Source organism: Marmota flaviventris, chromosome 6 (genome assembly GCF_047511675.1).
Source record: "Marmota flaviventris isolate mMarFla1 chromosome 6, mMarFla1.hap1, whole genome shotgun sequence".
NCBI classification, from domain to species: domain Eukaryota; kingdom Metazoa; phylum Chordata; class Mammalia; order Rodentia; family Sciuridae; genus Marmota; species Marmota flaviventris.
In genome coordinates, this window is record NC_092503.1 from 153,976,935 (window position 1) to 153,999,210 (window position 22,276).

The following is a 22,276-nucleotide window of genomic DNA, read 5'->3' on the forward strand; positions in this document are numbered from 1 at the left end:
GATTTATGCTTGCGAAAAAGCAACTCCACCTGGTTTTTTTAAAAAAATTAACTCATCACACACAGAGTTTAATTGTAAAATCTACATTTATGATGTTCATCTGGGTTTCTCAAAAAGCTAAGCGATCCGCTGCTCTGTGTGCATGTGTGTGCATGTGCATGTGATTATGTGTGTGATTGTGTGTGTGTGTGTGAGTGTGTGATTGTGTGTGTGTGATTGTGTAGTCCAGGATGCTCCCGAGATGTTTGCTGCTGCAACCAATTTCGGCCACGTTTTATGCACATTCCAATTAGCCAGGGCCTCCTGCTGCGATAGGGAGGAGAGTTTGGGCTGGGGTTGGGGCTGGCTAAGTGTGGGAAGGTTTTTAATGCAATCTTAGCAGAACTCCCTCATTAGCACCTCGAGGTCAGTGGGAGCCCGGGAAGCTGCTGTCGTGAGCACAGTTGGTAGGTTCTGCTGTGCTTGGTGTGTGTCAGCCATTTTATTTACCCGTGCTTATTTTCTCCATTTCCTAACATTAATTGTACTTAATGGGGGAGGTTGATAATGCTGAATTATTTGAAGCCTGGCGGGAGCCGAGCAGCTGGGTCCCACATCAGACCACTGCTCCATCTAATAGGTTGTCGTTTCACCTGATTCACTGGACGAAGGTGCTTTGCCAATTATGAGCATCCCTACCACATGACCTTGTGCCTCCACAGAGAAAGACGACCTTGTGCCCCAGAGAGTTGCTGAAGCTGGTTTCCCGCCTTGGCCAAAGAGCAGGGCAGGATATTTCTAATCCTTAGATAATTATTTCTCCTTAAAAAAATAAAACAGCCACTCTGTGCAATAGTTGAATCTTTCATGAATTGCCAAGAACTTTGTTTTTGGAACCAAGTGCTTAAGACATCAGTTCTTTGGAGTGTAGTCTCTAAAAATTCTAAGGGACAGCAAAACTCCCAACTTCCTTTCTTGAATCGAGATATAACCCGTTATCAACTTTTTTTTTTAACTTATAGAGGAAAATGCAAACTTTTAAGTAAATTAATTTTATAATTAATATAAATTAATTTATAATTAATGTTATAAATTCATTTTGTTGGATATTCTATCGGGAAGTTGTTTTGTAACCAAACACATTTGCACAAACGACCAGATGTTTTTTAGAAGGATGAGGCTAGGCACAGAAAATGGATTGACTTTTGATGTGATCTTGTAGCTCTTCTCAAGACCTGGAGTTGAAGTTCTCTGTAGCTTTGAGGTGACGCCAGCGGCAGGGTATGGTCCGTGGAGCAGTGTGCACAGTCTCTCCTGTAGTGCCAGCTGGCTGGGGTCTTCATTGTTGCGATTGCTAGTTCTGGGACCTCGGGGAAGTTATGGCGCAACCTCAGCCACAGTCTCTCGTCTGGAGCTTCCGTTGCTATCCGCCCTTGCTCTACGGCACTGTGTTAAAGAATAAGTGAAACCAGCTCCATAGAGTGACCCTCTGGGTCTATGTGCATACCCACACTGGCTGGCTTCTCTGACTACCTCGCACGTGCAGAGCCACCCTGGAGAAGGTGTAAAAACCCTCCTTGTTCCAGATCATGATGTCGGGGCCTAGAAAGGCCTCGTGACGTGCTGGTGCTGCTTTAGAACAGGAGGTCAGAGCCGGTGCTGCCTCTGTGAAGGCTTCCAGCCTTGTCCAGACTCCATGCTCTGCAGCCCGTCCCTGGCCGACTCCAGAGTGGCCAGGTGTCCTGCAGTCTAAGGGCAGAGCTTAATCAAGGACCTTCCCTGGCTCCTCGAGGTGCCTTCCAAGTCGTGGACCTGAGTTCTGCAACCTCCCCGACTGCGTGTCCCCCTCCTGTTGACCCTTCATGTTTGACCGGGTTTCCTTTCTCTTCTAGCACCCAGGGGACGGCGGGCGAAGAGCTCACACATCGGCCTATCCAGGTAAGAGGCTCTGTGGGTGGGGTTTCCAGACGAGAGGTCACTCTGATTCTCGGTGGCCGTCTCTGTAGCTGGCTGTTCCTGGGGCTGCCCTGCGTTCCTGACACTGTCCTCTAGTTCTCCTTTGGCATTCACCTATTTCTTGCAGTGACTTGTCTGTGCTGTTTTTCTTCCGTGTTTTTGGTTCTGTCTTTATGTGTTCGTACATGCACATGGTGGTGACATAAAATCTGCACGTTCGGGGCCGACTTCAGGATGAGGGTCACCCCTGAGGAGGGAGGCTGGCTCATGCCTTGGTCAATCTTATCTGCAGTGTTTCCACCTTTTTTAAAATTTTTTTTATCAATGTATGTTTCTTCAAAGTAAGGACACTCTTAAAAAATCATATAGATGAGATATATATTTTAATATATACAATGTTTATATGTATCAATTTATTTATTTATATATAGAATACATATAGATCCATACTATTTTCTCATTTTAAACCATAGTTCAGAATGAGTCCTTCATATCATATATGGTGGAGTATTCAATATTCCAGTTGTGACTAGAGCTGCCATAAAGAACCATTTCTGTTTGTATTTCCAATGTCTGGTGATGTCAGACGTTGCACCCAGAGAAGTTGTCCTCAAAATGGGGTTCTGAGACTGCAGCATGAGTTCCTCAGGAGCACTGTCAGAGGAGCACAAAAGTAGACCCTCACCCAGGCTGACTGAGTCGGGGGTCCCGGGAGTGGGCTGGGCACAAGCCTTCCAGGGGATTCTAACTCGGGGTGAGGGATGGAAGCCACTGTGTAAGGCCGAGATTCTGTGCTCTCTGCACACCCTAGTCTGCATCTGTCTCTGTGTTGAACATCACAGACTTGTCCTGCGGCACTTCAGATACACAGGCTTGTGCGCTTACACTCCTGGGTCACCAGGGCGGGGAACCACCTGCCATTCCTTGTGGGGTCTGCCCCAAGTCAGCTGTGGGGAGCAGCAGGCCCACCTGCTTCTGCACTGTGAGGTGTGCCTGGGAGCAGGGGGGGTGGACGTGGTGACTGACTTTCTGGAACAGGACCGACCAGTGAAAGTAAAGCCCTGGGAGGGTTTGATAGGGAAACTGGCTTCTGTTTTCTAACATCGTTTTTAAACCCGGGGTTCTCAGTGGCCGATTGGACAAATGGAGTCACCTGAGAGGACTTTGACTGACATTGCCCTCCCTTGACCTCAGGTGATTCTGGCTTTGATGGGTGGTTGGGGGGTGGGGTGGGGAGGAGTTGGGGTCTCTACACCCACAGGGTTTAAAGCCTCTTTCTTTGCTGTCCTGCTTTGGAGCCACTGCTGGGGACTTGCCTTTGGTTTGGGGTTCAGGTGGGAGGAGACATGAGCATAGCTCTTGAGCAGGTATGGTCGTCTCCTACTTAGGCCACCAGTGAGCTGACTCGGAGTTTTCCCGCCATCTCTCGCCTTTGGCGGTTTGCTTTGCCCTGGGGCTGACCCTTTTGCCATGTCTCTGGCCAGTTTGGGTCTAGGGGAGGAGATCTGGCTAGCTTTGTCTGTGGGTGTCTTGGTCAGAAACGTGTGCACTTTGGAGCATGCCAACGACACCCCCTCTCTGGCGGCGCCGTCCTTCTCTTTCCCGTAAGAGGATATGGCTCCAGGAAAGGAAGTCGGGGACACTGATATTACATTTTGCAGCGTGAGGCATTTTTAGTTTTTCAAGATGTCCTTGCGGTCCCTGAGTTAAAAGGAAAGGTTGAGCTGCCTTGGTTGCTGGAGTGTTGAAATAGTGTGTGGAAAAGGAAAGGGAGACCGGTCCCACGGATGTTCTTGGCAGGGTTTTCCACCTTTGCCCCCTGGTTTCTGGCAGGCGTGATTAGAGCTTGACTGTGGGATTGGCTCCCCGCGCCTTCCCCAGACGCCTTCTGCCTGCCCGCTGCTGCCCAGGAGCCCAGGAGCCCTGGTTAGTTTGCTGGCTCTCCCACGTGCTCTCCCCAAATCGCAGCACTCATTAGAAAATGAGCCGCGTGGATTGGGTTGGTCACATTTGGAGGATCAGCCCGATGCAGATCTAAGTCGCACTTGGGAGGTTTCGTGGGCCTCATTGAAAAATAAACAGAACTCTACCCTTGGGGAAAAACAGATTGTTTTAAAAAATGAAATAGCTTACTGCAAAACAAAATTTATTTTTCCAATAAAAATCATGGGGCGGAGGTGTTTTCTTTGACGCCGGTGCTGATTTTGTCTCGTGCCCTTTCCTCCCCTGCTGAGGGCAGATGGGGCGGAAGCGAAGGCCCGGTTTCATTTGCCAAGATGAGGAAAAAATCTAATCAATTCATAAATTTACTTATTCTTAATTGATAGCAGACGTTTAAAACCTGATTGGTCTCAGTCCACTGTTTCCTTTTAGGACAGTAAACCTGCATCTACGCATTTCCCAAACCGTTTTGTGGACTCTTCACCGTATGGCAGGTTTTTGGAGAGATGTGGGCCTCAGAGCTCTGATTCCGAGGCCTTTCAAAGAACTGTTTCTCAACTAAGAGAAATGGAAAGACCTGTTTTTTGTGTGATTACAATTTATGATTTATGTGATTAGAAAATTTCTGTTTTCTAGCGATATGTAAATTTGCTCCTAGCAATACCAAATATTCATATACCACCTGTTTCTAATTCTAGCGAAACCTGTAATCAGAAAAAATGAAACTCACCTTATCTGATAAGAATCAGAAAAAAATAATTTGAATCTATTGGAGCTTTCTGTTTATCTTTCCAGATCATACTAAACCAGGTGAGTGCAGAAATGCCCAGGGGTGGACTCCATCAGGTAGAGATGGTTTGGCGTGGACACTTGGGTAGGGATGTGCTAGAGAGTCCCCAAGAGCTGTTTGGATCATCCTAGCCTCCAGCCTCCCCAGAGTTTTTGACAGTCATAGATCGGGCTACCTTCTGTATGTGTATGTGTGCTTTATTAATATTATTATTTTTTTAAATGGTTATTTGGAACCTGCCACCCTAGGACTCTGAATACCAGGACAGGCCTTTCCATCGTCCTGTGTGTCTTGCTGCCCATGAAACCATTCGTTTTCCGTCCCTCCTCGATAATGAGATACACCATGTGTGATTCTGCCATTTTCCAGGTCAATGATCATTTGCCTGATGATCTTTTATTTAGTGTTGCAAAAGAAATAGGCACTCAGACGTGGCACGCGGCTGCCTGGCGCTCAGGATTCTCCCTGTGCAGTCCTTCCGGGCTGCAGGTGGGAGGAAGGTGGTGTTGACAGAAAATATTCTACCCATCTTCACTTCTGAAGAACTACCCTTCCCTTGCGAGCTCTTCGGTGGCAAGGTACGATAAAATGTCCGTAAATGTGACTGCAGGGAGGAAGGGCCAGGAGAAGGAGAAGAAATGTGCCAGGAACAAATAGTTTCATCCATATTCCCACTGTGTCTGCAGGCCCCGAGAAACGGGGGTTGAAGCCGGGGAGCCAGACTGCCCCTTCCTTCCTGTGACCTAATTAAATATATTTTCACTTAAAAAAAAGATAACAGTGTTGGATCTTAATGGGATTAGCCTAACTGGAATTTATCAGTCTCCGCTTGGACAGTAAAGATCATGAATGGCTTGAGTTCCTATTTGACATTGTGGTGTCTGAGGGTGTCCTCTTCTGCTGCAGGTACGGGGGGGGGGGGACTCCTGTGGTGCTGTGCCCGAGGTGCCCAAGTGAACACCCAGAGCTCCGGGGCTCTGGGCTGGGACTGAGAGTCCAATCTCAGCAGCGTGGTGTGATTCATTTTCTCTTTAATTTTCAAAGTGATTGATTGATTACTATTTTTTTTTTTTTTGAATTGAAGTGAGACAGAGGGGAGGTTTTTCTCCTCCTCCTTCCTCAGGGCAGGGTCGCAACCTGGTTCCTCAGGAATTCTCTTGCTTGGAATTATCCAAATGAACTTTCTTTGGCCCAAAGTTGTTGATAGAGACCTGCTCCTCCTTTTCCTCTGAGTTGCAGGACTCCCTAATGTTCCCCGTTGGGTTAAAATACACATCACATGGAACTCACTGTTGCGAACGTGTAGTTCACGAGCATTAAGTTGGCCTGGTGCTGAGCACAGCACCGCATCCCAGAACGTTTTCATCTTTCCAAGCTGAAACTGCGCCTGTCAAACTCAGGCTCCTTGGTTCCTGCCTCCTGTCAGCTCCTGGCAGCCACCTTTCTGGGCACCTCTCAGAGGTGGAATCACACGATATTGGCTGTTCATCCATGTCAAAGCAGGATGTGCTTCTTAAGGCTGCATAATATTCCATCCATGTGTATAAACCACACTCCGTTCATCCACGGATGGCGCTTGGGTGGCTTCTGTCTTTCAGCTAATGTGAACATGGGTGCTTAAGTCTAAGTCCCTCCATAGTATTTTGGGAATTGTTTATCCTGGAAAAATATTTTTGTGTGTTTTAATACTCCTTGATGAAGACTTAGCCACTTAAAATACAATGTTTATAACAAACTTTTTATGAAGTCTGATTTGAATGATTGTGGCCAGTGTGGATTATGAAATCCCCCAAAGCACATGGGGACAAAAACACATGTGGCTGTTAAAACCCATTTAGGACACATGACTAGGTTTCATCACCCTCTTGCTCTGGTAAATACGCACTGGGACAAACATGTTTTTTTAAAAAAAAATCTTATTTATAAAGATCCATGTCTGGGAATTCTTGCTAAGAAATTTTGCTGCATGACACCCAGAGTAATAGAATGTAAAATGACTTGTAGATTTTTCAAACAAGGACTCCCTAGGGGTTGGAGTGCAGCCCCCCACTCACCTCTTGGGGAGGAGAGAAGCTGTCCATACTGTTAGGACACAGCACCCACACTACGCGTCCCGCCGTCCTGTTCCTGTGTTTCTAGTGTCTTATCCAGTGTTCTGGAATGAGTGTGAGCCTCCGATCCTTCCCAAGAGCTAAGCTTAACTAGCAAGAGACAAGCTCCTTCTTGTAGCTAAATCTGTTTCTGAGTGTGTGCTATGTGTCGAAGATGGGATTTTACTCCTGACGCTGACCTGATGCTGGGTGCATGTTGAATCCTGTGCTAAGCTCTTCTGTGTGAGAACTTATTTAATCCAACATCTCCATGCATTCATCTCCGCATAACTTCACAAATGATGAAAATGAGATGCCGAGAAGCTAACTTGTCCCAGGACCCGGGAGTTGGTGGAGCTGGAGCCTGCGCCCAGGCATCTGGCCTCAGACCGTGCACCTTGGCTGCGTCTCGCCGAGAGGGTGCTCAGCTAGTGATCTCATGGATGTGGGTGTGGGTACCATTCCCTGGAGATCTAGTCGTTTTTTGATGGAAATAGCAGAGCTTTTAACGTCTTCGGTTCTCTGCATTTCTCTGGGAACCCATGCTGTACCAGAGTAGACCGGAAGTCGTCTCAGGATGGAGGTTTCTTCTGAACACAGTGCCCTTTATTTCACCTTTAAAAGTAAATACATTTTATAGAAAAGGCAATTTCAAAAGCCATGCTTAGGTTGTTTTATAAAAATATTTTACATTATTTTTTAAAGTATTACTACTTCCTTATGAATTTGTGTTTCACAAAAGAAGAGAATCTACTAGAAGCACTCGAATCGACCCCACTTAGAAATGTGGTATTAATGACTTAGACATCATGACCCCAAGTATATGTATGAAGACACGAATGGTGTGAAAATACTTGGTGTACAATCAGTGACTTGAGAAATTGTGCTCTATGTGCGTAATAAGAAATGAATTGCATTCTGCCATGGTGTATAACAAGTTAGAACAATTAAATAATCAAAAAAAAAAAAAAGAAATGTGGTATTAAGGAGTTTGTAAGGAATACCTGCATATGCCCATTTATAGTAGGTTGTCTTATTAAAATTTGTTAATATTGTTTTTTTGTTTTATTTCAGCTTTATTGAGGAATAGTTGACACATAGAAATTGTGGATAGTCAAGGTGTACAGCATGAGGCTCTGCTGCGTGTTGTGTGATGATCCCATGGTCAGATAAGGATGATCACACCTCCTGAACACCTGAATCACCAGGTGGAGGTGAGGACACTGATGACCTGCTGTCTGAGTTCAGGTCACCAGCACAGTCCCATAACTGCCCCTGTGCTGTCATTAGGTCCCCGGGAGCTGTTTCTTTGCATTGGAAGTTTCTGCCTACCAGCCATGTCTCCGTCTCCGTCACTGGCACCTCCAGCCTCCTGTGAGCCTGACCTTTGTAGCGTTCCCAACACTTAAGGTCACACAGCGCGTCTCTGCCTCACGTCACCCAGCGTACCGGCTCCCAGGTCCATGTATGTTGTAAAGGTGTGTGGGGGGGGGTCCTTTATTTATGCTGAAGGTATTCCGTGGAGAGTGTGTGTATGTGTATGTGTGTGTGTGTGTGTGTGTACATACACATCACACGCTCTTTATTCATCCACAGAGGCACTGGGACTGTGTCCGTATCTTGGCTGTAGTGAGCATGGGGTGCAGAAATCTTTCCACAAAGGCAGTTTCCTCTCCTCTGGATGTACACCCAGATGTGTGAGTAGTCCAGTTCTACGTAGGACGTTTGGAGGACCCTCCTAGCGTTTTCACAATGGCTAACTGTAAGGGTTCTCTTCCTCTCATGCTCCTCTGCAACACGGAGGCTTACGAGGCCATGCTGACAGGTGTCGGGAATCTCACTGTAGTTGACTCCCTGAGGATTAATGATGACCCATGCCTTTTTAGGTTCTTGATGCCATTTATACCTCTCCTTTGGAAAAATCTCTATTCAGGTGCTTTGCTGGCGTATGTGTCCCCCCCGCCCCCGTTGAGTTGTATGAGCTCCTTATGTCTTTGGGATATTAACCATTTGTCAAATACATGGCTTACAAAAGTTTCTCCACTTCTGTGGGCCGTTTTCTTCGATCTTGTTGATCACCTCCTCCGCTGTGCAGAAGTGCTTTAGTTTGATGTAGTGCCCCTTGTTTTCTTCTGTGGTCTGTTTTTGATTTTGTATTTTAAAAGGTCGTTGCCAAGATCAATTCCAGGAGATCTTTCCGTAAGTTTCTTCTCGGGGTCTTACATTTTCAAGTGTCACGTTTGAGACTTCCTTCCGTTTTGATTTGGTTGTCACGGTACAACAGCCCAGCCTCCTTCCTTGGCACATGGAGATCCAGATTCCCACTGTTCCGTGACGAGATCACGTCCCTCCAGTATCCTGGCCTGTCTGAGGTCGTCGGTCATCCACCCATGGGTTTGTTTCTGGACTTTCTATTCTGTTCCTTTCTTCTGCACCCATTTTTGTGCTTGAGGCAGACTGCATTGACTACTGTGAAGGTTGAAATTGGCAAGAGGGCTTCTTAAAAGGGAAAATCAGGGTTCCAAAAGTACACGTAGCCACATCCAAATACCATCATTTATATTCTGCAGCAAGTAAGCGTGAGCCTTTTGATAAAACATCTAAGTTATAAACATCCATAATGAGTTTAAAAGGTGTATTTAGCCAAGGAAGCATTCACTGAGCAACAGTTAGAGTTGCCAGGCAGGTTGCCAGGGGCTGGGGACTTAAAGTTAGGACATGATTATAACATTAAAGGTGTGCCTCATGGAATGTGAGCTACAAAAATAATCCAGAGAGGAGAATTATTAATTCTATGGAGGAAAGGGATATGAAGAAAACTAGGTGGATGAGGCATGAATGTGGTTTTGAGGTCTGAATAGGAGTTCTCCAGCTGTCAGAGTGAGGTGGAGATGGTGAGGGGTTTCGGGCAGAGTGGGAAAGCACTGAGGCACAGCACCCTACGCTTATGGCACACGGGAGCTGACGGCAGCGTCCACCTCCACATTAACTGTGGCCTAAAAATATTAAATGCAAAACAGTTCATAAGTTTTAAATAACTTTTATTGTAGTATCCTTCAAATTGTTCTATTATCACCTATTGTTTACCTCTTGCTGAGCCTAGTTCATGAGTTAGATTCGACCTTGAGGTTGGGTGCACAGGAGGAGACAGTTTACGTAGGGCTGCATACTCTGATTTCAGGCTCCCTGGAGTCCTGGAGTGTACCCCTCCAGGTGGGGGGACCTACTTATCCTTGAGAGTGTGTGTGCTCAGGCACAAGGCTGGAGAGCCAGCTTGGGTCCTGGTTTTGCTCTTTGGGGAAGGGATGTCCGTCTACTTTGGCCTCTGTTTTGAGGGTCACAAGTGACATTTTAACTCCTTAGTGGAGAACAGACACACTGGCTTCCCCCGATGTTAGTCACTGTCTGCTTTTGTCTGTTGACCTATTTATATATTTGTATTATATTGTATTATATATCATATTTATTCATATTAAAGCTGGGGACTGATCTGGGCCTCGTGCCCGTGCCTCCCCTTTTCAGTGGCTGGGGGAGAGGGGTTTTAATACGTTACCCACTGAAGAAAGACAGGCTGCCCCTGTTCCCAGGAGTGCCCTGAGGGCTTTGGAGTCGGCCAGGGTTCTCTGCAAATCCCAGCCATCATCTGGCCACGCTGACCAGGGGCTTGCTGTTTTGTTTATTGACACCTCTATCAAGTGGAGTCTCCGAGGTTCCTCCACTGGGTTATAGGAATCACGTGGAATAAAGCATGGAAGGCGGCAGCCTGGCACCCGCCAATCATTCAGTGAACCATGGTCGCTATGAAGGAGCCTCCCGCCATCAGCTCCTTCCACTTCTAGGGTCAAAACGTTAAGCAAATATGTGGATGGCATCGTGTGGAAAATGGCATGCTATGGGTGGTATTAATGGAGCCACTGGGTAATTTAATTTTTTAAACTTGAAAGGTATCTAGATATCTGAAAGGCCATCTTGCCCAGCATGCCGTGTTTTGGTCATTAAGATACTGGATTTTCAAATCTTAGGCTGCTGCTTTTTTTAAGTTCCTGATTTGGGTCTGTGAATGGATAGATTTCCCAGAAATAAAGATTCTGTAGCACATTTACTGAGGTCCTGGCTGCCTTCTCCCTGTCTGTCCCAGACACGATCATCACTGGAGACGCGGCCAGGCTGCAGGGACCGTGTGTGCGTGGGGCAGGGGCTCGGTGCACGCGGCCTTGGCTCATACTGACAGCTACTTGAGCCCAGGAGGGCGTTGCCATTGTGGGCAGGTCCCTGGTGCCTCAGGGAGCAGTGCACAGCTCTGCCTAGCAGGTGTGTGTTTGGGGTGAGACTGACAGTTGAGGTGTCCATGAGAAGCATGTGGACCACAGTGACAGGCTGCAGAGCATTCTCTCCCGGGGTCAGGATTGCTTGGAAGTTGACCAGGACCCCGGAGAAACCCACCCAGGCCTTCTCTCAAGACAAGCCTGCGACAGACACCAGAGGGCAGTGGGGGTGGGGAGCTGAGCTTCCCACACGGTGTCACATCCTGTGCAAGTGGCCAAGTGGAGCCTGAGTAGAGCCTGGTGGGAGGGGCTCAGATATTCCCACGAGAGCATCTTGGAGATCCAGGGGAAAGGAGAGAAGGATGATGGAAGACTGGCGTGGCAGGTCCCCTCAAAAGCCTTCGTGACGGAGTATCATGATGAATTAGTGCGGCTGGTGTCAGATGGGGATGGAATGGTGCTCCCAGCTCTAGAACCTCGTGGAGACCTGTTGGATTTTTTTTAAGCTTTCCAGATGATTCTCCTGTACAGCTGAAATAAAGAGCAAGCACCCCGACCCAGAGACACACTGAGAACAGAGATCACTAACGAACGCAGAGCACCCACGTGGGGGGCAGGGCCTCACGTTTCCCACTGACCCTTTGCCTTTTCCGTTGGCTTGGAGTGGTTTTTTCAGATCCTGAAAATGGTCCACTGAGCAAATCGCCCATGGAGGCCGAGTCCAGCCCACTCCCCCATAGCACGGGGGACGCTGCTGCTCAGTGGGAGGGTGCGGGTTCCCTTTGGAATCATTATTCAAAGACTGCGCCTCTGGCTTTAAACAGAAACGCATGTTCTCCTCTGCGGGGCATTGTGCTTAAATCTTCATGATTTGTCTCTTTCACAGAAGTGAAATAATGTAGGGTGGACAGAAACCTCTAAGAAAACCATGTGCTTCACATTTACTGGGAAGGAGCCAATCCCCCTCTTGCCTTCTTAAACCTGTCCTTTGGAAGTCATTCATTTCCTATGAAAACCGGGAAGCGGCCTCCTCCCCTGTTAGGAGGCACCGTCCTGGAAGGTCCTGTAGCTGAAGGCCTGGCCACCACTCAGTGCCCACCCCTCCAGGAAGCCCTGCAAAAGGCCTCGGCAGCAGCTTCTCTTCTTGCTGGAGCTCCCTGTCCCCCACGATGTCACCCACATGCCCAGGGCCTCCCAAGCGCTTCTGCCAGTAGAAGCTACCGAGGAAACAAAAATGGGTTGGGTGCGTGATTTAATTCAGGAACGTCCTAACGGGCTTCTTCAGAGGCGCTAAATTCCAAAGTCTTGGCTGGCATTTATCATCCTGGCGCAGATGCCTGAATGTCGATCTGACCCAGTGGTGCAGCGTCTGCGTGGCACAGCCTGGCTGTGCTCTTCACAGTGCCTGGGAATTGGCCGAAGTCTCGACTCGGGGGTGGCTTTGCCGAAGTGTCCTGGGCCCGCGAGGTCGCAGCGACTGCTGAGCGCCCTTCAGGAAGGGAGAGGCTGCCAGCTTCGTTTGTATTCTGTCTTATCTGGAGTTTTGCTCCTTAATTTTCTATTTCAGTTGAGAGTAATCCCCTTTCATGCTAGTAGCCATAATCATATTATAGGGGATTTAAAATTTGTCATTTCCCAGCAGTATTTCTAACAGTGTAAGCATTTTTTAAAAATTTAATGTGAGATAGCTCTCATTTTATTTTTTCAAACACTGAGAGAGGTCAGAGTCCAACATTAAGATTTCTTGATTGTAAGAACTAGGGGTGCGTTCTGGTCAAGTGGACAGGTTGAAGGATGACCGCCGGGGTCCTGGACTCCGATGGGGCAGCGGTGTGAGTTGGGATGCCCCGGAGGCGGCCTCGCCACAGCCTGACAGGGGTGTCAGAGCGTCTGGCTTTGGTTAACGTGGGCTCTAGTGAGGTAATCCTCATTTCTTCCTCTCCTCCAACTCCTCCAGTCACATTTGGTTTTGTGTATTCTGAAATTGACTCTAGAGACAGCTGCCCTTAAAGACACCCTTCTTTTCTGCCCGGGAGGACAGGCCAGAGGTCCAGGTCAGCTGACCTTTTATAGATGCCCATGATCAAGTTCTTTCCTGAAGGAAGGCTAAGGGGGGAGGGGGATGTGCAGCTACGCTTTACTTCCCCCCAAACTTAGAACTACATTTGGCCTTAGTGAGCCCATAGGTTCTATGAACCACGGCCAACCACAGACCACTGTGTGTAAGGACTGTGGGCCCTCAGGTCCTTGAATAATCCCATTTAACTTTGCATTTCTCCATCTTCTCTTTCATTCCATCTTTCCCTCCCAAAGTATCGTGAGGGGTCTGGCGTTCATGGAAGAAGGCTTCTCTGTCCTGTTTCCTCCATTCAATATAAGACAGTTGGAGGCTCCCTACCTGTTGGTAATATGTGATATTGCTCAATTGATGACTTGTTTGACTGCTGCATATTGGATTTATAGAGAGTGCAGATATGGTAGATGGTTTTGTCATCAGATAGGCAGAAGGAGCCAGTATTTTATTTATTTTTATTTTTATGGAACTGGAGATTGAACCCAGGGATGCTTAACCACTGAGCTACATCCTGAGCCATTTTTACATTTTATTGAGAGACAGGGTCTTGTTGCTTAGGGCCTTGCTAAGTTGCTGAGGCTGGCCTTGAACTTGCAATCCTCCTGCCTCAGCCTTCTGAGTCACTGGGATTATAAGGCTGCACCATAGCACCTGACAGGGGAGCAATATTTTAAAGTAGCAAGTATATAACTTTAGGTGGAGGTCTCTGGGTGAGACCAGGGCTGTTCCAGCTACGCCATTAATTTTTAGGAAAAATGAATTGGAAATTTAATGATATTTGTGTATCTAGTCTTATAGATAAGTGTGTTAGTCAGCTTTGTGTTACTATGACGAACTACCTGAGATAACTAACTTATAAAAAGCAAGTGTTTATGTTGGATCAATTTTAAGAGGGTCCAGTTCATGATTGGATGGGACCCACTGCTTTTAGGCCTTGGCTGGTGGTGCTGGATGACAGTGGCATGGGGCACGTGGCAGATCACTGCTCATCTCCTGGTCGGGTAGCAAAAGAAAAAGGAAGGGGCCAGGTCCCACAGTGCCCTGCAGGGGCATGCTCCCAATGACCTGACGACCTCCTATAAGGCCCTTCCTCCTCAGAGCCCACAGCACCTCCCAGTAGTATCGCCCTGGGCACCAAGCCTTTAGCACATGGGCGTTTGGGTGACATTCAGTTTCTAAATCATGGCGATGAGTGACGTTGGATATTCTGAGGAGTCATCTCATGGTGCTTGTCACCTTTAGGCTGCATGATTCTAACTCCATAGAAAGATCTGGAGCACAGGGTGCTCATCTCTTTTGGAAGCTTATGTTTTTATTATTTTCCACTTTTGGGGTTCATTTCTCCTGGAGGTCCCAGGGCCTCATGGAGATGAGGGTTTTGGATGTAGTGAAGTTCATAAAAATTCCTGCCTGGTTGCAAATAATTACGTGCAGGGTAATGATGGAGGTGAGGGCACCCTGAGCCAGCTGGGGGCGGGGAGGGGAGGAGCCTGGGAGAACCCGGGGGCCTTCCAGGCAATCCATGCAGGTGCATTTCCCATTTCCCATAGTTTGGCTAAGTTCTAGCATCCTAACTGAAGATGCTGATTGGTCTTCTTCTTGTGGTGGTGGATTTGGTGGACAGGCCTGCCCGGGCCTGAGCCTGGGAATTCAAGGCCATGGAGATGGGGTTTCCAACCCCTACTTGATTCTTTCCTGCCCCTGCCTTCCTTTTAGACTTAACCAGTCCTGGAAATAGAGTAGGAAGGGTCAGGAGAGAGAGAGAATCAGATTTCACTGGGAATCGGGAGTTGGCATCAGTGGCTCTTATTTTTATTTTTTAATTTGAAGAATAAACAGAGGGTTGAGTATGGGTGCTATAAACAAACAAATGAAACAGCCCAGGGTGAGCTCAGTTGTAGCAAGTGCATGCGGCAACTGTTTGGGACTAGATGCATTCTAGAAATACACCTCAGTTAGTGCCCATCATGCACCAACTCATATTTCCAGTTAGTGCCCATCATCCACCAACATGGATGCTGTGTTATAGCACTGGGTTTTAAATAAATGCAAACTAAACCTGGATGTTTTTAAAAACAGTTAACCAAACTGACATTAACATACATTTTCCTTCTTTGGTTACTGTTGAATTATTTGAGAAAGGTCTAAGAGGCTTTTTTAAAAAGAAAAATCCATGTACGTACATACATACCCTGGGTTTTAAAGTTGAATGACTGTTCCACAGTGACTCTAATTAAGAGCAGGCAGTGAAAGGAATCCATTTACCAAAATGAACTAGAAAACTCTGAAGAAGTTAAAGAAAGAAAGGGAGGCCAGCTGGGGACTTGAGGGGCAGTTTGGGGTGGGGCCCATTCTCTGGGCAGCAGGGTCCTGCGGCTGGGTCAGGGCTGCACCCTGTACTTTATCTCCCAACTTGGGCAGAAAGGGAGGTGTTGGGCCTGTGATCTGCTCCCTGCCCAGAGCCAAGTGGGAACGAGGCCGTGTTACTGTTTTGCACACATCTGTCCTTATTTTCCCTCTTCTCTGCCTTCCCACTGGAAGGGAAAGAAGGGATCAGAGGTGGTGCTCGGGCGGGGCCCCCTTTGATCGCAATGCCCCAGGGTTTTCTAGGTTAACAAATTGGAGCCTTTGCTGGGCTGAGTGTGTGTGGGGTGCTGCAGCTGCTCTCCCCCCCCTTTCCTCCCTTCCCACTCCAGGGGGGAACCCAGAGGCCCGTTTGCTGACGACAGGCGGCTTGGGGAGCCCAGGGACTGTGGAGAACAGCTGTGTCTTTTGGTGGAGAGAGGGTTCCAGCATATTAGGGAAGGTGTGGGATGGAAAGTGGGCACCTTGAAGTTGGCTCTGTAGCAGTCGGGTCCCTTGTGCCCCTGGGTGGGGACGGGAGGGAGAGGAACCCTCTGGGGAGCCAGCAGAGCACAGACCAGCATCCAAGGAAACGGAGACCACCTCTGGCTTCTGTCCTCCTCCTCCTGGGTGGGTTGAAGAGGCCGTGGTCAGCTGCGTGGGAGCACGGGGAGCGAGGGAGCCAGGGATGAGCCCCGCAGGGACAGGAGAGCGGCCGCTGCCTCCCGGGCTCGCTGCTGCTGGGGCTGTGCAGACACAGGGCAGGGGGTGGGACGGTTTCTGCTGGAGTTTATTGTAAAAACAGCTGCCCTCTCCATTTCCTCCCTCCCTGGCTCCCTCCCTCCGGCCGCCTCCTCTCTGCGGCAGGACAGAGCCATGTGTGAGCCTTGGCAGGGGCGAAGCTTGGTAATACCGCAACTTTTTTTTTTTTTTTTTTTTGGCATAGAGCTGTTAGTTTAAAGCTGGGAAAAAAAGGGATAAATAAAATTTGATACAGTCATTCTAGAAAGGATTTGCATGGGTCCAGAAAAGGGTCAGAGTTCAATGGTTTGAACCCAGAAGAGACCATGAGAAGGTCCAGGGCCGGTTTCCACCCTGGCAGACGCATGCCAGGACTCAGCGACTGCTCTTCTGTTGTTATCATAACCTCTCGAACAGAACCCGCCGTTGAAAGACAGTAGACGCTGCTCCGAGGACAAGTTTATGACCCAGTTTCTGACCAAGAGCACTTGGGGGTCGGGCAGTGTGGGGAAGGGCGTAGAACTCGGCGCCACCGGCCCGAGTCGTGCGCAGAGCCCAGCTCGGGGCTAATTAGAACCCAGACGCGAAGCAGCAGCTGTTCTGCGGTGTGAACTTTTGCAGGGAGGATTTCAAGAGGCTAATTCTTCTTGGAAGTCTGTTTGCAGAGTGGTTCTTTCCTGGCTGTGGCCCCATCCTCCTTTGGAGGCCGAGTTTCACTCAGTGGGAGTGTGCCAACCCGGGCCTTGACCTTGAGGCTCTGGGGCTGCCAGCTGCGCTTGACCCTGCCGCCTGGAGGGTGTCGGGCTGAGCAGAACCCGGAGGCAGGAGGGTCCTCTCCAGCTCTGCAGGCTCCAGGGGGGCTTCACCCTTCAATCTGGAGCTGAGGAAGAGAAGTGAAGGGCATGTTGGGGACAGAGAGAGAGTGTGAGTGTGAGTGTGTGTGTGAGTGTGTGTGAGTGTGAGTGTGAGTGTGTGTGTGAGTGTGTGTGAGTGTGAGTGTGTGTGTGAGTGTGTGTGTGTGAGTGTGTGTGAGTGTGTGTGAGTGTGAGTGTGAGTGTGAGTGTGTGTGTGAGTGTGTGAGTGTGAGTGTGTGTGTGAGTGTGTGTGTGTGTGTGTGTGTGTGTTTCTCCTGCCCTTTTCCTCCCTCATAAACCCTGGGCTGGACCCTGCCTCCCTCCAGCTTTCCCGTGAACTCCCAGACCCATCTCACCCTCTCCTCTGCACTCTGTTAGAGCTGAGCTGGTTTCTCCTTCCCCTTAGGATGTGAGAACGTATTTTTCAGGGAAAATTGTGAGAAGCGAATTAAGAGAGATCTGGAGTTCACGCATGACACAGGCTGCAGGGTATGTGAACAGATTCCTCTCTCCTGCCTCCCTTCCTTCCCAGTTGTTTTTCTTTCTTTTTATCCTCCCACTTTTATTTGCTTTGACAGTGGAACTGCTCAATGGAGCTGGCTTAGCCGGGTTTTAGAAAGTCCACAGACATGGTGCAGTTGGGGTCCTGGGGAAGCTGGGGAATCAAAAGGGCCAACTTACCATCACTTATTAATTGTTGGTTTGTTGTAAGAGTTACTTCAGTAAAGGAGATGAGATAAACTTCATATTGCACACTCCTGTTTTGGAATGCACATCTTGTGTACCTCAAAATATATACATATGTTTATCTTCTTGATAACACGTGAAATGTATGTGCAGAGAGCTCTTTAAATGGGTGAGGAAAAGAAACCCCTAATGTCCACCCATAGAGAGAGAGTCATGTAAGTGAAAGTGTGTGAGAGATACTAAACATTGAAGCTGTTTGGGCATTGCTTTAAATTCACAATTTAATTTACATTGGAACATGTAAAAGAAAATTCAAAGACTGCATGTGCAATAATATCCATGCAAAAAACACAGTTGAAGAAACTGTACCAGGGAACAAGCACTAGTTGAATGTGCATTATGAGCCTTGGAGAGCCTTTCCTTGCTGGGTTGAGGTGGAACACATCTGTAATCCCAGTGACTCAGGAGGCTGAGGCAGGAGGATTGCAACTTCAAGGCCAGCCTCAACAACTTAGCAAGACCCTGTCTCCAGAAGGGCTGGGGATGTGACTTGGAGGTTAAGCACCCCTGGGTTCAAACTCAGTATCAAAAAAAAAAAAGTGTTTTCACTTTCACATTTTTAGAACATCTAACTTTTATGAAAGCACTTTAATAAATGAGAATGAGAAGGTCTTCTATTCCGCTGTGGCTCATAGGAATCAAGGAATTCCAAAACTTCAATAAAGTGTTTTTTTTTAAGCATATTGGTATTTTGAGCGCTTCCGCTTCCATCAAGAGTCAGGCTGCTCCTTGCTTAAGGGGGTCTGTTCGCTCCATCCCCTGGTTTCTAAGCAGTTGGTTCCAGGTCTCTGTGCTTAGTGATCCTTTCTGGCCTCAAGGTCACACCCTCTGGTCCCCACTGTGCCTCTGTTTTCTGCAGGAACCTTGCTCCTCTCCTGCTTTGTCTTTGCTTCTCTGTCCCCTTCCCACAGAGGAGGAGGAGACATCCCTCTGTTACTTCACGAAGGATGACTGAGAGGGAGCAGCCAGTCACCATTAAAGTTAATAGTGCTTCTTGGGGACCCCGCATGTGACATTAAAATTTGCAACTGGGCGTGAGCAATTTCAGTTTACAATACCGAGTTTTAATTGTTCAGAGATGTCTATAAAAATATAGTATGGCAAATTAAAATCGTTATGGGCTGATGAGGGTTTTCTTACCAAGAGCAGGTGTCCCTCGAAAGCACTTTGCTCTTCACAGTGACATGTTGCTGCCTGGACCGGCCAAGCTGCCCTGGCTGTGGTGCCGAGGTCTTCCTGCTTCGCCTCGTGTTTGAGAGGGCTAAGAGGTGCGTCACCCAGGTTGGTGACTTCAGCTGATTGTCTTGCCTGGCTCTGCCTTGTCACGTGCCACTGAAGGAAAGGGAAATGGAGGCTCTTGGAAAGGATCCTCCTTCCCTCCTTCCCGCCTTCTGAATCCTAAAGGTGCATGTACTGGAAGTCAGACCCCGTGGTGGACGTCTCTCCCTCCGGTTTCCCAATCTCCAAAGGTTAAAGGGAAAGAAGTCTCTGAAATGCTGTGCTTTCTCTAATGACAACATTTGTGGCATAAGGAATGTTCTAGAAGGAGAAAGATGCTCCTTAACTTACAGTGGGGCTACGTGTCAAGAAAACCCATCATTAGTTGGAACTATATTAAGTGAAAGATTCATTCCGTGCCCTGGACCCACTGCACATCACAGCTCAGCCTCAGGGCACACTGCCTGTCTCCCTCCTGATCCTGCTGTGGTTGGGATGGGTGTCTCCCTGATGCTGCCACCTGTCCCCGACCCAGGAAGCCATCCAAGTTGTACAATCTGAAGGGCAGTTTCTGCTGGATGCACTTTGCTTTCACGTCACCTGCCAGAAGTCACAAGTGGAACCAGGGGCTCAGGGACCATGGCTCTCTGTCTCTTGCCTCTGTGCCTTACCTTATCTCTCCTCTGTATTGGTATCACCTCTCTTCCCTGACTCCATTCCTAAATCCTCTCAAGGGCACATGTCAGTAAGTATCTGGGATTCTGCCCGCCTGTAATGCCTTTGATTTCCAGTAATGCTTTACGAGGCTGAAACCCTCCAACGGTGGCCTCACTAGCTAAGCTCCGGCCTGTTAATTATACCCTGATCTTCTTCCTTCTTGGTGACCAGTGAATGTCTGGGCTGGATAGAGACATTCTGGGTGGAATCTACTGTACTTTCCCTGGAAGGGAATTGAAGAAGCCAATTGTTAACTGGACAAGTTGCATAACTGCCATCCGCTGAAACGTAACAGAAGAAGCAGACTAGAAAGAGAGCTCTGGAGAGACGTTGTTTGTGGCATGTAGATAGGACACGCAGTGTTCAGTTTTGAGTGCTTGTGGGTGTGATGCTGTCTGTCAGCCACGTCCGAAGAGCAGGAGGTACTTGAAGACCAGCAAGGCGCTTCCTTTGTGGTCACTATTTCTCGGGAAGAAATACAGCCTAGAGAATCTGTGGTGGACCCAGTGACCAGAGAGGTTGCTGGAGAGGAGAGGGAGGGGCATGTTCTTAAGTCCAGCTGCCCGGGTTCCAGCTTGTCCTGTGAGTCACTTGACCTTCTCTACTTCAGTCACTTCATCTGTGACATGGGGACACCTCACGGGGTTGTCGGCAGTTTACTCTGGACATGATTGAGTGGGCTCTGCCAGACTGCTTGTGACCTGCAGGCTGGGTGGCGATGACTGCAGAGAGGGTTCCCGCATGGACCTTGGTCTTGCCTCCCTCTGTCCTTTATCCTCTCGGAAGGAGGTGGCTTTCCTTGTTGAAGGAAGTGAGGGTGCTGTGATCTTCTCCCTAAAAACTTGGCTTGAGTCCTAGGTTCAAACTCTGCTTTATACCCTGACCACCCTGGGGACTGACTGAGGGGCAGAGCCAGGGCTGCCGGCCACCTTCATGGTGTCCACCATTATTAACAAACCAGTGGTGGATCGTAAACCCACGTCCTGGGTCCTAATCACCTCCGGCTTTCTTAGACCCTACCTATGTGATCTTATGACTTGCAAATAGCCGAGGAGATTTCTGAAGGAAAAGCAATCCATTGTAAATGTTAGAAAACACACACACATTCCAGAGGTCTCCTGGTGCTAGTTGACAGCAGGAAAGCCGAGCCCCTGCCCTGGTGGGGCCCGTGGACAGTTTCTTTCCTTCTGGCCTCTGGTTGGACTTGATCCTGAACAGCACGTTGGGGGTGGGGAGTGGGTCCCCGTGCTGGGGCCTGGTGGAGAACAAGGCTCCGTCTGTCCCCCCTTTCTGAGGCCCCCCGCTGCACCGTCCCTCATACTTGAGATCTTTGTTAACTCTGTTTCGTCTTTAAGGAAAGTCTGTGTTCATCAGGATACAGAAAGGAGGAGAGCATTATTTTGTGTCTACCGAGTGGGTCCTGGTCTCTCTGTTGATACCGTCCTCACGTAGGATCTTCACTTGACAGTCAAGCGCCGGGTTGGGAGGCCTTTCCTAATCTGCCTAAATCCTAGCCACCTCCTACAGATCAGATTTCCTAACTTGGAGAGCTAAAAATTCTTTTGTGGTTTTTGGGATGAATTAATACGACATAGTTTTTGTTTAGCACCTTATTTCAATCAACTGAGAGCAGGTTTACCTTTGAAAAAGAAAGATCTTACTTTTTTTTTTTTCTTCTCAAATATATTTTTCTCCAGCACCTCAGGCCACGGGGCCTTGTGCAGAGCTGAGGTTCAACTACCATGTAGTTATCCAGTGAATTAAAGGAGATGTGAAGGCTTCCCTAAACCTTGCCCCCCATTCTGTTATGCCTTTCCTATCACCGAGTGCTTGGAAAACCTCTGCTAAGGTGCATCAATCTCTTTGTTATTTTTTCCACAAGTGATTTGTTTTCACTTTGCCCAGATTCTCCTCCCATCCAGTAAATGTGCCTCTGCAAAGTGTAGCTCAGAACCAAACCTTCCCACGGGCCTGTGGGGAGAGGCCCGTCCACCCACCTCCCTTGTCCTGGCCTTCTCCCAGTGTCCCCAGGCTGCACGCCCAGCCCACCCATGAACTACACTTGGATCCCCGAGGGCTGGGTGTGTCCTGGGCTGTGGAGTGGCCTGCACCCCAAGGAGGATTGCAGGAAGCTGAGCGAGGGACGGGAGGGCTAGCTTATCACTGGACACCGGGGGTGTGAGACTGCCAGGCATCCAGGCTACGTGGGTGGCAGCCACAGCCCCTGGTCTGCGAGTGCGGGCTGCCATGCACCTGAGATGGAGCGCATTGCAAGGTGACTCCCCGAGAGGCCTCCTTTCTCTGCCACCAGTCATTAAGAGATTAGGTTTCTTGAAATATCAGCATTTGTTGAAGCCCGGCCTGAGTAGAGATCTGTAGCCTCAAGGCGGAGGGAATTTCTCAATAGATTTTCACCACTAAAGAGATGCTGAGCTTTAAAAATAAGCATTCGTAGTGTAACATTCTTCTGTCTGCTGAAGGGCATGTGCTTTTCAAAAAGACGTGGTCAAGGGCACCCGGAGATTTTTCCAACGGGGGTGGGAAGGGGGAGAGGGCTTCTT

At 48.5% G+C, this 22,276-nt stretch overlaps 1 long non-coding RNA gene across 1 annotated transcript in view; it reads left to right on the forward strand.

The window, feature by feature from the left end:
- Positions 1 to 22,276, forward strand: part of LOC139706287 (uncharacterized) — a 174,914-nt gene that overhangs the window by 84,357 nt on the left and 68,281 nt on the right. Inside the window, exon 2 of the long non-coding RNA XR_011707896.1 lies at positions 1,872 to 1,917. This is a non-coding gene — a long non-coding RNA (uncharacterized lncRNA). The remainder of the gene's footprint in view (positions 1 to 1,871; positions 1,918 to 22,276) is intronic.